Here is a 15,131-nt window from a genome sequence, read left to right as displayed (position 1 = left end):
AACCTTTATTTAACCAGTACTACAGTGGCTGTTCCTCCTTAAATCTCTGATGCAACACTTGAAGTTGTTTCTGCAATTGTAGAACTTCCACTTCCCACACTGTTTCACAAAGACAAACGGGGGGGGGGCAAAAACCCTGCTGTTTGTTGTTGTTGTATTTACTGTAATCACAAGACAACCCAGTTTCAGACCATCCATCTCAATGTGCAACTGGTTTCCACACAGTAAAAACAACAACAACAACAACAACAACTCAGTTTTCTCGGCCTCTGCTGCTGTATTTCTCTGTGGAAAAAAGGGATTTTTATTTGAATTTTTAAATCGAGTAAAACAAAGCAACTACTCCTCAATCGGAATGTGGATAAATTATAAACAGTTAAAACTATGGAGGGGGGGAAAAAAAACAAAAAAACAAATTCACACTACTTTCTCTGCTATTTTACATAAAATAAATTATTGTCACCCTAATTGGAAAAGAAATGACCAACACAATGACAGTCGCGTTCAAGAAGCTATTGTTATACTGTAAAACACCTCCCGCCAATTTTTCTCATACCAACATCTGCAACCCTTGTGCCTCACGAAGCAGGCATGTGTGGTCAGTCACTGCTCATCGGGGAAGTCTGAGTGACACACGATCCGCTAAAATGCAACACACAACAGTTATGTCATCCCCTCATTGTATGTGAGCCAAACCCAAGAGCAAGATGTCAGAAATGCAGCCAAGCTATAAGAAGACACTAGCTAATGTAGTATATCCACAAACACACAGATCAATGCCAGTCTGAGTCTCACATCCATTGTACACTAACACCCCCCCTTTCAACCACTACCGCCGCCACCCAACACAAACAGCTGACTCCAAGGGAAAAGCCTCCAGAAACAGATGGATGGATCATATCTCCTCTCACTGACAGACCACATGCCAACTGGGCAATCCACAAACTCTTTGAATAACTAAAAATTGAACTTATTTTAAGGAATTTCCACTCACATGTAGTGCAGATTGTTTCATGGACTCTTGTCAGCGCTGGTTAAAAGTTCTGGCTGTCTGACACGGTCTTCATGCGTGTTGTACCGTTTCTGCCAGCACATATCTCAACTGAATCTGACACGTGACCCAGCCTAAACTTGGCACCCACAAATAACTATGTCCTCTTCTGCAGGAGGCAAGATAGACGATACAGGGTGGAGCCAACGCATGGGTGTCTGGTGCCATGGTACAGCTATGCTAACCAAAGATAACTCATCTTTACTAACCTTTGAGGCGATGACAGGCCACACTAAACCAAGTGGAAGCTCTTCTTGTTGGCCTGGGGTCCAACAACACTAACAGAGATAAACTTGCACATAAATACCTGGAACCGCTGTAGGAAGGTGCCACTGAGCTACAGTTTATTCCGTCATTATGAGGAAATGACCCTTACCGTGCTAGCATAAGGCAACGCCACAAGGAAAATATTGCATGATTGGTTAAAACATCTGTAAACCAGCACTTTAAACTAGCTCCATCTATAATAAAGCACTTTTAAATGCCCACCACGGATTAAACTCATATAATTTCACTGATGAAGACAGTGCTTTGTTGGAAGAAAACCCAACTCTCCTCAATGGTAACGACTCAACGCTACAAATGATTATCTTTTCCAAATGATCATAATTATACCAGGTTCTTTCCCCAATTCCCAAAACAGCTGATAATCTGCTTTCATAAAGGGGAAAAGTGCTTCCTCTCAATAGTCTCCAAGGACTGATCTTTTATTTTTGGAGGTGGGAGGAGCAGACCGCACGTCCTCTTTCCACCTTGCTGATTATTCACACGGGACCAGTAATAATTGTGGAGGTCAAGTCCCTCAAATGAGTGCAACACTAAATCACTGGAGTATAAAGGTTTAAGAAAAGCGTGGAAGAAAGGGGTATTGTTTTGGTAGGAGGAGTGAAACTAGCAATTACATTCATCATCAATTACATAATAAACGGATATTAGTTTCTTTTTCTTTTGATTGACTAATCAGGTTGTTGCTGATCTATTTGCCATCCAAACAAAGGACTCACTAAGGTTTGGTGGTACATCCTTCGTGACATCTTTTTAACCTTCCTCAAATCTTATTGTTGTGAACCATATTTCCGCCTTGACAGTCCAATGCCATCAGAACATGAAGTTGCCAGTAAGCTGTCAACAAAACCGCTATGCTAAAAATGGGTACTTGCGTGACATATTGTTGGAAAGATGGATTCTCGTGATGCGAATGATGAACTATTTCAAGATACAATCAATGCCTTTTTTCTTTTTCCAGAAAACAACCGACCAACCAAAAGGCACAGTGTTACAAAACTGGGGAAACCCGTCTATGATCAATACCAATTCACCAAAAACAAAGAAAAAAGGCCTTGTTTCATTGGTAGAAGTCTGGAGGATTCGCTCCCGTAAAATATTTAGTTCAAAATCCATGTAATCTCTGGAGCCAACAACAAGCAGTGACTTCCCCCTGAAGAGCTTTGGGCTGCGAGGGATGCTTTACATAGCTGAGGAAATCCTGAAAATTACAGTGTATGAGCAGAATTTATGCCTATCACTTGCCATTTTTACATGGAATACAGTATTGTTGCATTACTGCCTCACGCTAGTAGAACCTCAAACCGTCGTTGCTAAAAGCTGCAGCCAACAACACAACTATGTTATGAAAATATGTGACTGTCCATCACAGGCCGCCGTGAGCTGGGCCGAGAGCTGCAGGGTCATGCTGTCAGGTTCTGAATACAAGTTGATTAAAGTCAAACCTTTTGATGCAGGACAAAACAAAGGAAACAGACAACGTTGCCAGGCCTGTCTGGCAGTCATGATGTGCCCTTAAAATATGTACCGCCTGCATCCCCCATGAATATATCAGGAGGCTGATTAAAAACATCCCCAGCTGTCACCTGCGGGTCGTCGTCCATGGCTGAGTCAACTCCATCACCACTCCAGGGCTTCAATAAAAAGGCTTTTAACCTTTGAGACCGTCTGCCACAAGAAAGCCTGGTCGCATTTATGAGCGCAGAGTTGGTCATTAGCTCCTACTTGCTGTAACATTGTTCTGATAAGGTCATGGAAAACAAGAGCAATCACGACACACGGTGCAAACTGTCAAAGTCTGCGTGTGAATTAAATTCATATTTTGAAGAGGACAGAAAAAAGAAGTACCGACTAATGTAAAGTAGGAATTTTAGTGTGAAAAGTCACCGATAATGAAGGTTAGGGTTCGCTAATTTCCTATGATCCTGGACAAGAAAGCAGCTTGTTATCTAAAGTGTTGAAGGCTAATTTATTAACAAAACTGTTAATAATTACTGTCAATAATCTCACTGTTGATGTGCACAAAGTGAGCCACTGACACGAGCCCCGAAAAACTCTCTCAATGTGGGTCAGATAACGAGCTGGATGTGTCATCAGGATTCTACTGCCAGTGGAGCAACCGTTACGACACATCGACAACTTATTAATTCATTGTGCACCAAGCACTCGATGCAGTTTATAAATACACTACAAACGGCTGCCGTTACTGCAGAAGCCATAATGGGCTCGCAGTGCCAGACCCTGCAAACGAGGACCATTATTCCTAACTCATCCACACAAACATTTCTCACTCTAGAAGATGAAACCCCTCCAGTTTACTTGAGAACGCTTCCACAGCTCCTCAGCTACTGATGAACAGCTTGAATTTTACATCTGTTATGTTTACAATAATACAGTTTCAATGAGTCCCCTTGAAACAACAGAGCTCTGCGGCGGCAGATAATGGGGCAGGAAGAAAGACAGTAACAGAGGATAAACAGGACGCTATGGAATATAAACTCGACATGGTCGACTGCCTGCAACTGCCAGGGGTATCTGTCCAACGCAGCGTGCTCATCCTCGCACCATTATTCAACCACCCCTCCCTGCATGTCAGTAAAACACAGACCTGCCACAAGACTCTTAAAGAAAAAAAAAATATCAATAATCCGATATAGTTGCGGTTCCTGAATAGTCTCAAAACCCTACACCTCTCCAATGATCCACCCCACCCAAGTCTTGTATACAAGAGAGACTGAAGATTGTTGACCAGAGGATGACAGATTGCTGTCTTGCTGTAGACGCAGAGGTCATTTCACCAGCAGCCCTGAGGGCCAGCCGCCATCTTCCAGCTTGACCAGTCAAACAACCTCCGGCTTACACTCCTCCAGAATCACTTTCCTTTACTCATTCACAGTATAAAACTGTGACACTATAGTCTCTCTTTAAAAAAAAAAGAAAAGAAAAAAGGAATGTTTCTCTTTATCTTAAGGTCACTAAACAACTATTTCTCACCAACATGGCTTCCACCTCTCTCATACCAGTGCTGCTTTACATGACCGCTTACTTCAGTGTTGACTTGCAGTCCTCATCTGCTGCAAAGGGAACTCATAGGAAACTGACTTGGTGTTCCAGCAATATCTTCTCTTATAGGGAGAAATGTTAGCTTTATGGTTATGGCAAAGGTGGACGGAAAACTGGGGTAGGTTTGGGTGGTGTTAGGATGAGGTGTTTTTAAGGAGCCCATGTTACGTACTTTACAATAACTGTCAAAGACACAAAGAGTGGTTACCTGTGAGTCAGCAATGCTAATCAAGCTTATAAATGTACCTTATTCCGACGTGTTACCTGCTAATTAATGATTACTTATTCTCAAGCTTCTTAAGTTTGAGGACCTTTCTATTTCTTCCATTCAATTTTTGCTGTTTCACCCAACGTGCAATGAGAAGACTTCACATTGGGTTGCAGGATGTTTTCACTCCCCGATAACGATGACGTAATTTAAAAAAGAAAGAAAGAAAGAGAAGAAAGAAAGAGAAGAAAGAAAGAGAAGAAAGAAAGAAAGAAAGAAAGAAAGAAAGAAAGAAAGAAAGAAAGAGGAGAAAAACCCGCAAACAGGTTAAGAATGACACTTACGAGCAGTCATAAAAGTTTACTACTAGTACTTAGAAGCTAACACAAAAGTTAGCTCTGTTTGAGCTCTGTGGCTAACAGCTTTTTTCTATATATATATGTATATGTTTATATATTATGATTTCAAAACCACCAAACTGACAACTAAACAACTTCCAGCTCAAACTTTTAGCTTTAGGTTTGGTTACAGGTGTCTGCAGGCTGTTTCTGCCCCTCGGATCTCACGGAAACCTTCAATGAATGAGCATCGCTAACAAAACACAGCCCCGGGGTGGGGGGGCAGGACCCGAACCGCATCAAATCTCAAATTAACTCGGGCAGGATGTCGTCTACACCTCACACGGGGCTTCAAAGTTGCCTCTTTTTTAGGTTAAAAAAAAAAACAAAACAAAACAAATAAAATCCCACAGACACAACTTTCCTCTACCACCGGACTCACAGCCACGCTGGTAGGTGAAAGGAGTCCGTTCAAATGTGTTGATATCGTCAGGACTTACCGGCGGAAAACAACCGTCAGCTGCTCGACCTCCTCATTCGTTTGACTAGACTAGACCGAGAGGAAGCTGCTGCTTGACTTTAGTTCTTCTTATTATTTTTTTTTTCAATCATTGCAAAGTTTTGAACTGCAAGCAAAAGTTCACGTCCGGTCACTGGTTAGCTGCTGTCGGTGGCTGCTTGCTTGCTTGCTCGCTAGCTTCCTCTCTCCCCCCCCCGTCCTGTTTCTCCACCTTTTTCCTTTTTCACGTTGAAGTTTAGTTTTTAAAACCTGCGACGTCGCTGCCATCTAGCGGCCAGTAGGCTGCATTGCACCACTCGGGGGAAGGTATGAGACTGTTAGTTTCGGTGTCAGTGCTAAAGACTACATTCGTAGCATCTCCTCAGCAGTAGCTAGTTGATTGAATAACTTAGAAATACTTTCTTTTAATAGTATTTCTCAAAAGGATTTCGCAGAAGATGTATGATTCTACTTTTATCACATTACTTGCATCACTAAAATGTAGGAACTTAACTATCGAGTGAATTACATTTGCCCCCCATCATAATACCACATTATTCTTTACCTGAAATCATCCTTAACCAAGTACTTATTTCCCTTTTACTTCAGTGCTTCATTACTAGCAAAATGTCATTTTATTTTTTTACTTAAATACATTTGAGTGCAGGGCTGCACGGTGGTGCAGTGGTCAGCACTGTGGCCTCACAGCAAGAAGGTTTCGGGTTCGAGTCCCGGCTCGGGCGCGGGATCTTTCTGTGTGAGTCTCCATGTTCTCCCCGTGTCTGTGTGGGTTCTCTCTGGTACTCCGACTTCCTCCACAGTCCAAAGACATGCAATTTGGGGACTAGGCTGATTGGATTCTCTAAATTGACCGTAGGTATGAGTGTGACTATTTGTTCGTCTCTGTATGTTGGCCCTGCGATGGACTGGCGACCTGTCCAGGGTGAACCCCGCCTCTCGCCCGTAGATGCTGGGATAGGCTCCAGCCCCCCCGCGACCCTTACCAGTAAGGAATAAGCGGAAGATGACGATGGATGACATTTGAGTGCATCATTACAGCATTGACTGTGTGTGAATGTGTATGTTAATTCTGCAATGAGAATTTGAGCGGGACAGGAAAATAGTTGGGAATAATCACATATTGAAGACAAAGGACTTTATTATTGCTATTTATTCTAATTGTGGAAAACTTTACACTTCACTGGCCACCCTCTCACTGAATTTGTCTGTTTTCTGCTTCTGCATTGTGTTAGTGAGTTATCAAATGATTTTCGTTTGGGTATATGAATAAATGTAAAATGAGGATATACTGTATTCTGTCTGCATATGATTTGTTTTATGATTTTTTTTTTAATGGTTACCAACTCTTGTGCTGTGAGCTACACATATAAATTTGCGATTCTCAAATCCAGATAAACAAGTATTCTTCATTCTCCTCTGTTGGGGAAAGAATGCTTTCACATTGTGCACATAAAACAGCGTGCAAACAAATCTAAAATGTGTTACAATGTTTCCGCCATATTAAAGGGATTCTGATGGTTTGAAAACCCCTGCAAGAGGTTCTTTTATGCAAAACAATTGTCTGTCTGCAACCAGACAGGAGGAGAATGCAGCTCTTTGAAAGTTGATATCTATACGTGTCTGTGAAATGGTGCAGCTCAAGAAGAACCTGCTGGAGAAAACAGAATCTAATCTTTGCCTACAGGATTTCTAACATACTCTAATTGTGCGTTTGTTTCATTAAAATCTATTGTACCTCATTCACTCAAAGAGCATCTCTCTCCTTTTCTGCAGAAATATGCAAATGAACCCACTGCATCAAGTATGAATCCGTTTTTGTCACTGGAGGAACATTATTCACAGCGATTTTTCTTTTATTGAGTAAATGTATTCATCGATGCCTCACACAAGCTGCTCAGATATGGATGCAATAACAACAAGCCTTACATAGATTTCCATAATCCCACTTTTTCCTTTGCTTCCCATTGAGTGATCAGCCCTGGTCGCTGCCAGACAGCCTGGTGTGGCTGATGTGAGTCTGGCTCCCTGTCAATAAAGTGTGGAGCGACCCTCTATCCCATCATGCAATGGGGCATGAGAAGCCAGTCTGTGCTGCAGCATAAGGAAGTAGTGTTCACTAAAACCCAGCAACTGCCTCCACCTCCTCCACTTCATATTCTCTCACTCACCACCTCTGCAGCATCCAAAAATCTTTTTTTAAACACTTGATATTATGTAATGCATTGAAAAAAAAAACAGCTCCCTGCTCTCTGAAGCACTCTGTCCTCACTGATTCAATGACACCCTATCACTGATGCTCATCGTGGATTTCAAATGCCTGCTGACAAACAAGTCTTTGTTTCTGTTGGAGGGTTTCAGCTCACTGGGAGACAGAGAGGAAGCAGAGGTGTTAAGAGTGTGTGGCACGGAGACCTAATCTTACAAGAGTGTCAGCAGTTCAATGAAACAGAAACCTGTTTTTAAAAAAAAAAAAGTTGTTAAATTGTGTGTTCAGACACCAATTTAGTTCTGGACCCAAATAAATGGTTAAAGGAATGTCTTCTCATGTTGTTTCCATGAATGAACTCATGATGGATAATGAGGTGAGCGAGTTCACTGCGTGGCCCTTCATTTTCTCATCCTCTCTTCAGCCACTTTGCTTCCTGAAAAGGGCATATTTCCTTTTACTAGGACTCATAAATTTCATTATGTTTCCTTAAACTTAGATTGATCTTTCTCAAGTTAAGGTTGCAGCGGGTTGCACTTTATTCAAGATCAAAATAGCTGCAAAACAGTAAGCATCCGTGCCCTTTGTTGCGTCTTACACTTAATTCACCAGAACTCATAGTAGCACCTTTCATACCACCAAAATGTAACACAAATACCCCCCACTCACACACTCGCACATCAACACAACGAGTAATGGAGCAATCAGTGCTCGACACAAAACATAATCGAGGAACATAAATGCAATCAATTTGCACTGGAAAAAAAAACACCAGAGACCAGATTAAATTCATTCAGTCATTCATTAAGTAACAACACATACCAGTTAATGTGTAGTAAGACACTAAACTACAGTAATAAAAGATAAAAAGTGATGCATCAGAAAACACAACCAAAACAAGAAAAGGTTGCTAACTGCCATAGTAAAGATTTCATCCTCCTGTGCTACGAAAGCGTGGCAGACAGTGGAGCACTTTCCCAGCACCCATTGTGATGATGTCATAGCAGGGTAACACAGGCGCAGCTAATCTAATTAATTGTGAGCCAGCATGCACAAAACAGAACCCACCTGAATGGAACTAATGTTATTAATCACACGCCCTGTTTATTATAAATGACACATGCAAGGCTTTAATCATTATAACCCCCCTCCCCACACACACACACACACACACACACACACACACACATATAAACTCAAATATACTAAAAAAAAACAAAACAGCATGAAATATAAAACAAAGAAACAAACTAGTTTTAGTGCAGAAAATGAACGACCATCTTTTCAAAAGATGGTCATTTAATCATCATGAAATGTTGTCATAGTCACCACTAATCTATTCCAGTACCAGTGGAACAGTGTCCGCACTTCAACACCTGGCTGGTCCAAGCTGTGTGGCCGTGGATGATAAATCGTATTTAACCTCTGTACCATTTCTCTATTTCATGACTTAAAATGGCCTGCATGTCTCAGTAGCAATAACTGGAAGTCAGATCCTTTTTTGGTGCACTTTGAACGAAGAACAAAATTAGACATTTCTAAATAGTTCCCCTTCAAGTTGAGGAACAGTGACATGGAGCAAAGTGCAACGTCTGCAGTTGTACTCGCGCAATGACCCTGATGAGCAGGTCAAAACGAGCAAATAAAAATGTCTTCGCGTGAGTGTCATTGAGAGAATCTCCTGCGCACTTATAATTGTTCAGTTGAGAGAAACTACTGGACCATAATGTGCCACAATTACTCCATAAAATATCTACGAGCCCGATGAAGAGGAGACCTCCTGTATATAATCTCCCCCATTCTGTCCAGACATGCTCACCACAGCTATCAGTGTGGCTCGCACATCCACATATATACATTTATATTTAGTGAGCCCATAAAGCAGCTATTCACCTCCGCTGAGAGGCTGTAAAAAATGCAGCCCTCCCACTTGATAGACTGCAAGAGACTGTGTCAATACACGCACACACTTGCACACACACGCACACACGCACACACACAACACTTCTCCCTAACGAATAGCCGGAGGAGATGCTCGGCCAGGACTGAGTGAAAGAAGGTCTTATGATAGACACACACACACACACACACACACACACACACACACACACACACACACACACACACACACACACACACACACACACACACTCATGCATGCACACACACAGCTCTTCTTCCTAATGAATAGCTGGAAGATGCACAGGTTAACTGCAAATGATATAATGAAAATAATAATGTTTAAAGGTCGCTGCTCAAGTCTTCAACTGCAAGCCTAATTCATGGATTTTAGCTGTATAACTTTATTTTTTATTGTTTTAGGCAACAAAGACATAATTTATATTCCAAATATTTGACCAGTTTATCCAAATAATGCCATTGTGAACTTACAGTGACATTTTAGAGTTTCTGGGGGACACACTGGCCAGTTGCTGTAAACCTGGGTTGTACTGGTTGGCCTGCTGGACTGCTGGCGTCTCAGAGCCCGGCCTGAGTGGGCTGGCACGGCTATGGTATAGAATCACTGATTTTCTAAAGGGAGGGTGGACTTGAGGAGCTGACACTAAACATTTGGGTTTAAAAATTTGAACAGATTCTGTAGGAGAACTGTGCCCCATTCACATCGTGATTCTTTAATGACTTCTTTTGCGTCAAGATTTACATCATTGAAATTACTCTCTGAGACAGAAAAGCTCCTGAAATGTGATGTTTTGCACGAAACAAACCAAAAAAAAAACCCGCATAATATTCTAATAAGGCAAGAAGAAAGTGCAGCTTCATCGACACGTAGTTCACAGCATGCAACCCAAAACGTACCATGAATGGGAATTTACATGACTTTTTTAGCGAACCATGACGATTACAATCAGCTTGTTTTGTTCAATGAAAAACATCTTTAAAGTAGAACTCGGAGAAATGTGGATTAAATAGGAACAAGTTGTAGAATTGTTTTCTTGTTCCTCCTTAAGTTTTGCACGGAGTAACTGATGCACATGTTTTGTTTTGTTTTTTTTAAAAAGGAGTGTTTTTTTTTAAGTTGAAATACTGAATAAAGCAGCCCATGGAGCATAAATCCATAACAGAACACAGTGCTATAATGTTCCTGTATCAAGAGTAGGTGGTTATTTCTCCAACCTGTTGCCAGATCGCAGAATGTTTCTGACATGTTGAACGATGTAAACTATTTCTAAATACATTCGCTGTTTGGTTGTGTGCCGATCTCAGCGTGAGTGATCCCTAAAGACGCATCATGAGGCCAGTATGCTGGTTAAATAGACTGAATAGAGAAAGCCTGTGTCTGTATCATCATCAAGTCTGCAAGTCACTCCTGACACAACCCACTGCACAACACGTCCCAACTGTCCATCTTTTTGACTGATGTTTCTTGTCTGTGCATTAGGTTGAGATCATTCACAGACTAACAAGTGCAAAACTTTTACTCTGGAACCTCTACACACCCCTGACATTCATTAATACTGGATATTTTAATACTGAATGTTTGCTGTTGCAAATTAAGTGGGTAACATATATCATAAGAATGTTTTTTGGGAGGTACCCTCAACTCAATCTGTATGCGTAAATATGTTAAACTATTTCTTGACTTACATATTTATGGATGCTTTCAGGATGCCTGTGACATATAATCCTATTACCATATCCAAATATAAAAAAAAACCAACTCCATGAACTAAAATCAGAGCCACTTATCATTATGCATGGAAGCCCACTAGGATTTCATCATTTTTGCACAATTATGTATTACATACAGTGTGTTATTGTTTGTAGTGTGTTGTTTGTATGTGAGTGAGTGGGTGCATAGGAGTGTGTTTGTGAACTGAAGGTGCATCAACTGAAACAGGCACTTCAGCACTTTTTTCCCAAGCTTGAAATTTGTCACCTCCAAGAAAAAGCCTCAGTCAGGTTCCAGTTGATGCCATCCGTCTACCTGTGTCAGCAATATTTCAGCTTGTTTCCAGCATGCGGCGGCTCATATTTGGATAATTTGAGTTGGAGAAGAGAGAAAACACAAGCGTCTATGTGTGGACCTCCCTCATCCACTCTGAGAGGCCTTTCAGGAGGACTCTGTGCTGTGTGACCAGTCCAGTTACTGGTCAAGAGACTGTGAATGTCTTGAAAATGTTACTAGAGATGGAAGGTGGGAGCAATTTTTGCCTCGTATGACTTTTAACGGCAGCAAATTGACCAAATACTTCATTTTGCAAGAACAAAAAGGACATTCATATTAGATTGTATAAACCTGTGATATCCCTGTCATTTCCGATGCTATATGGATTTTGTGAGTCAGCTCAACACCATAGCGGTGCACACTATCTTTTAACAACCCAGACTGTGGAAACACGCAACCTATGTTTCTGGAGACCTCTTGTCTGAGTTAATATACAGTCAGGCCAGCACATAAAGCCTATACAGTCAACACTTTTAACAACCTCAGGGTAATTTCAGGCCAGTGATACTATAACATACTGCAGGGATTTTTCCTGCAGCCACAGAATGAACACAGGGTTTGTTAAAATAACAGCAATGACAAAAAAAAAAAAAGTTACAGTAGCTTGATGTATCACATTGGATACTAACCTACTGCCAGAAATCATGTGTTTTTAGATGAGTTCATTCATTCACTTATCAAATCCAACTGATTTTGGATGAATCAGTGTTTGTGGAGATGGGAGATGAACAGCTTTTCCTGTTTCAGTGAGCTGCTCCGCAGTATTTCTACCACAATGTGTCAAGTGGAAAAAATGACGCAGGTCTTGCAGAAACAGTCTACATACTGTTTCTTTGTCTGAAAATCCATTTTTGTGTCATGGGCTACGGCGTAAGTCATTTGGTAACCTTTTAGCTGTCCTTAACGAGAGAATACTCACAGGAAAAGAAAAACTGAGTTATTCTGTGGATATGAAAGGGATTTTCCAGGTAACAATCGTATGAATGCCGCTGTATTAAATGAGTCACACTACTCTTTGAGGTTGCTGTGGTTCTCTAATTGATGATGCAATTTTGAGTCACTATCTTTACCAGACACTGGTGAAGATTCTTCATATTGAGTCATACAGGTCATAGTATACGTATTGTGTGTGTATTTCAAACTTACAGCCCATTTGCACTGTCTCCAGACTGATTTTGGACAGTCCAGACAGGAAAAACTAAACAAAAACAAGATCAAATAACACAAATGAAATAAGATTTTTCCAGGTCAAATCTAAACCACACTCTGAAATGTACTCCGGACACTCCAATATGATTTCAAACTCTTTTTTTGTGCTTAAAGTTCAGCAAAGCTAGCATGATTCCATGTAGCTAAGCTACTGTCAGTTCATTAAATATCACGGTGATGCAAGGACAAACATGGAGGATAACACAGAGAACTGGCTCTTTGGGGGGAGACTTCAGCAGTGGCAAAGCTGGAAGCAGGTATCTTACAGCGTGGAAGCAAGTAGGTTCAGTAGACTGTGGGAATCGATGGACTTCTGAGTGGATTCATGACGTTACAGGTACCAAACTTCCCCACGGGGGAACGAGGTTTCACCTCTATTGTTAGCATAGACAGGTTGGAGATGTCTTGACAATCTGATCTCATCACTTGCAAACAACTGTGCACCAAGATAACGATAAGATTTCCGCTGTGTTCTTTTAAAGGGTGAAACAATAAATTCAAGGTTTCCTAACAAACTTTTTAGTCATCTCGTAAAATACATCGGGTATGTCACAAGAGGATTGTGGCTGTCAGAGTCTTAAAGAGCACTCATCTCCAGACCTACAGGCAGGACTAGCGCTACCCTGGCAGCAGGCCTCCTCCTTAATAACTTCTCTTAAAGTACCTTTTCTAGCAGAGCACCAGCAGAGTTGCCCAGTTGCCAAAATGAGAACACTGAGCCACTTCTATCTGCAGAACTGTGAATTCAAAGAATGTCAACACAATACAAAAGAGTGCATGTAACCAGGCAAACTCTAATCATATAAATAAAAGCTCCAACCCATGTCTGGAGGTGGCATAGTGTAAAAATACTGTCCGTGCTGCCATTTGAACCAGGTTTCTATGCAACAGCTGATTGACATGAATGATGGAGAGCAAACCCGATGTTTCTATTTTCTCTGTGTGCAGCTGCTGAACAAACATTTCAAGAGTGCAAATAAGTACAAAATTAGAGCAAATCGGCTGTTAGTGCATTTTCCTTTGAAGATGTAGACGGTAAGTGTGCGTCAGTGAGAGCAGAGAGCACAGAGCCAGTATTAACACCTCTGAATAGAGTTTGGTGGGAGATGACCGGGAGACACGCCTTTCCAACATTAGCACATTCAACTGAACTAATACCGACACAAATTAGCTACAGGAGGTATTTATACTGACACTAGCACACACTCAGTCATACATCATGGGATATTCCTCTAAAATCACTTTGCAAAGGCTCATTTTAATCGTAAACATTTCAAGAGGTCAAGACGGATGAACTCTATTAATTCGTATGTGGCTCCTCATTTCCTTGACACAGCACTTTGACACTATAACTCATTTCAACATGTAGAGGAATTTTGTGTGATGGAGGAATTTTGTCGGACATAAGAAACAGGCTGGAGGCTCAGAAATATCTTACACGGGACACATTGGTCACACCAGCTCCCCCAGAACATCTGATCCCCTTTCCTTGTATACAGTCATACTCGTATTGTTGGGCACCATCAGGAATACCTCATCAGAACATTATCCACAGATGTGACCTTCAAAGCTGGCGCTTTGAGTGTCAGGTTCACTATCAGTAAGTGTTCTCGCAACAAAGTTACTATTAACAAAGAACTTCCTGAAGACACCCTGTGGGTCCACTCCCAGACCCAGGTCAGATCAGCCCTTATTCTTACAGACAAATTGAGAGAATGAGACCAAGGAAGTTAAAACAAAGGATACCAGATGAAATTCCTCATCACACCATGATCATTAGAGGTGGCTTGTATGGGTTTTAGACAATGTTTTATCAAACTGATCAACATGTGCGACCGTTGAGATACACACTCCTGCTGATGGTTTCGCGCAGATCTGCTAAAAGGCCATGTGTCAAGACACCATAGACTGTATACAAGAAGCGGATAAACCTTTAAAAGCTGAAAAGTTAAATCTGTAGTTATTGAAATGGCCAGCAGGGGTGAGGACTCTGCCAGATGCTGAATGATTATCATTTTACTGGCCTAGCTTTATGTTCCATCATCACAGTCATTTTGCATAATCTTACGACTTTTATCGGCAGATCGGTTACAGGCAACGTCAGGGAAGGTAAAGACATTTTTGGGAATTTGTCCAATACCAAGCTAGATTGTTATAACCTTGAATAAGCTGGATGGGGAAATGGTCAGTGCTAAATTCTTCTCCTTAAACAGTTTCGCTCTTTTGGGAGCAGAGGTCATCCATTAGAATTTCTTCCAGTAGGTCCTGTGTTGGCCGATCTTCT

At 41.3% G+C, this 15,131-nt stretch overlaps 1 protein-coding gene across 11 annotated transcripts in view; it reads right to left on the bottom strand.

Moving 5' to 3' along the window:
• The window catches only part of ppip5k1b (diphosphoinositol pentakisphosphate kinase 1b), a 46,075-nt gene extending 40,430 nt beyond the window's left edge, over positions 1–5,645 (bottom strand). For 10 of the 11 annotated variants that reach the window (XR_015117203.1, XM_086209545.1, XM_086209549.1 and 7 more), the window contains exon 1: positions 995–1,130. The gene's annotated coding sequence lies outside the window, so the exon portion shown is untranslated. Of the gene's footprint in view, positions 1–994; positions 1,131–5,445 lie in introns of those variants that run through there. The other variant, XM_086209546.1, reaches the window with a different exon arrangement.
• Between the last annotated feature and the right edge of the window lie 9,486 nt (positions 5,646–15,131).

Source organism: Aulostomus chinensis, chromosome 7, assembly GCF_037954235.1.
Source record: "Aulostomus chinensis isolate RoL2024-O1b breed Wild chromosome 7, RoL_Achi_v1.0, whole genome shotgun sequence".
Classification (NCBI taxonomy): Eukaryota; Metazoa; Chordata; class Actinopteri; order Syngnathiformes; family Aulostomidae; genus Aulostomus; species Aulostomus chinensis.
The sequence above is the reverse complement of the archived record's forward strand: the minus strand, read 5'-3'. Positions and strand labels throughout refer to the sequence as shown.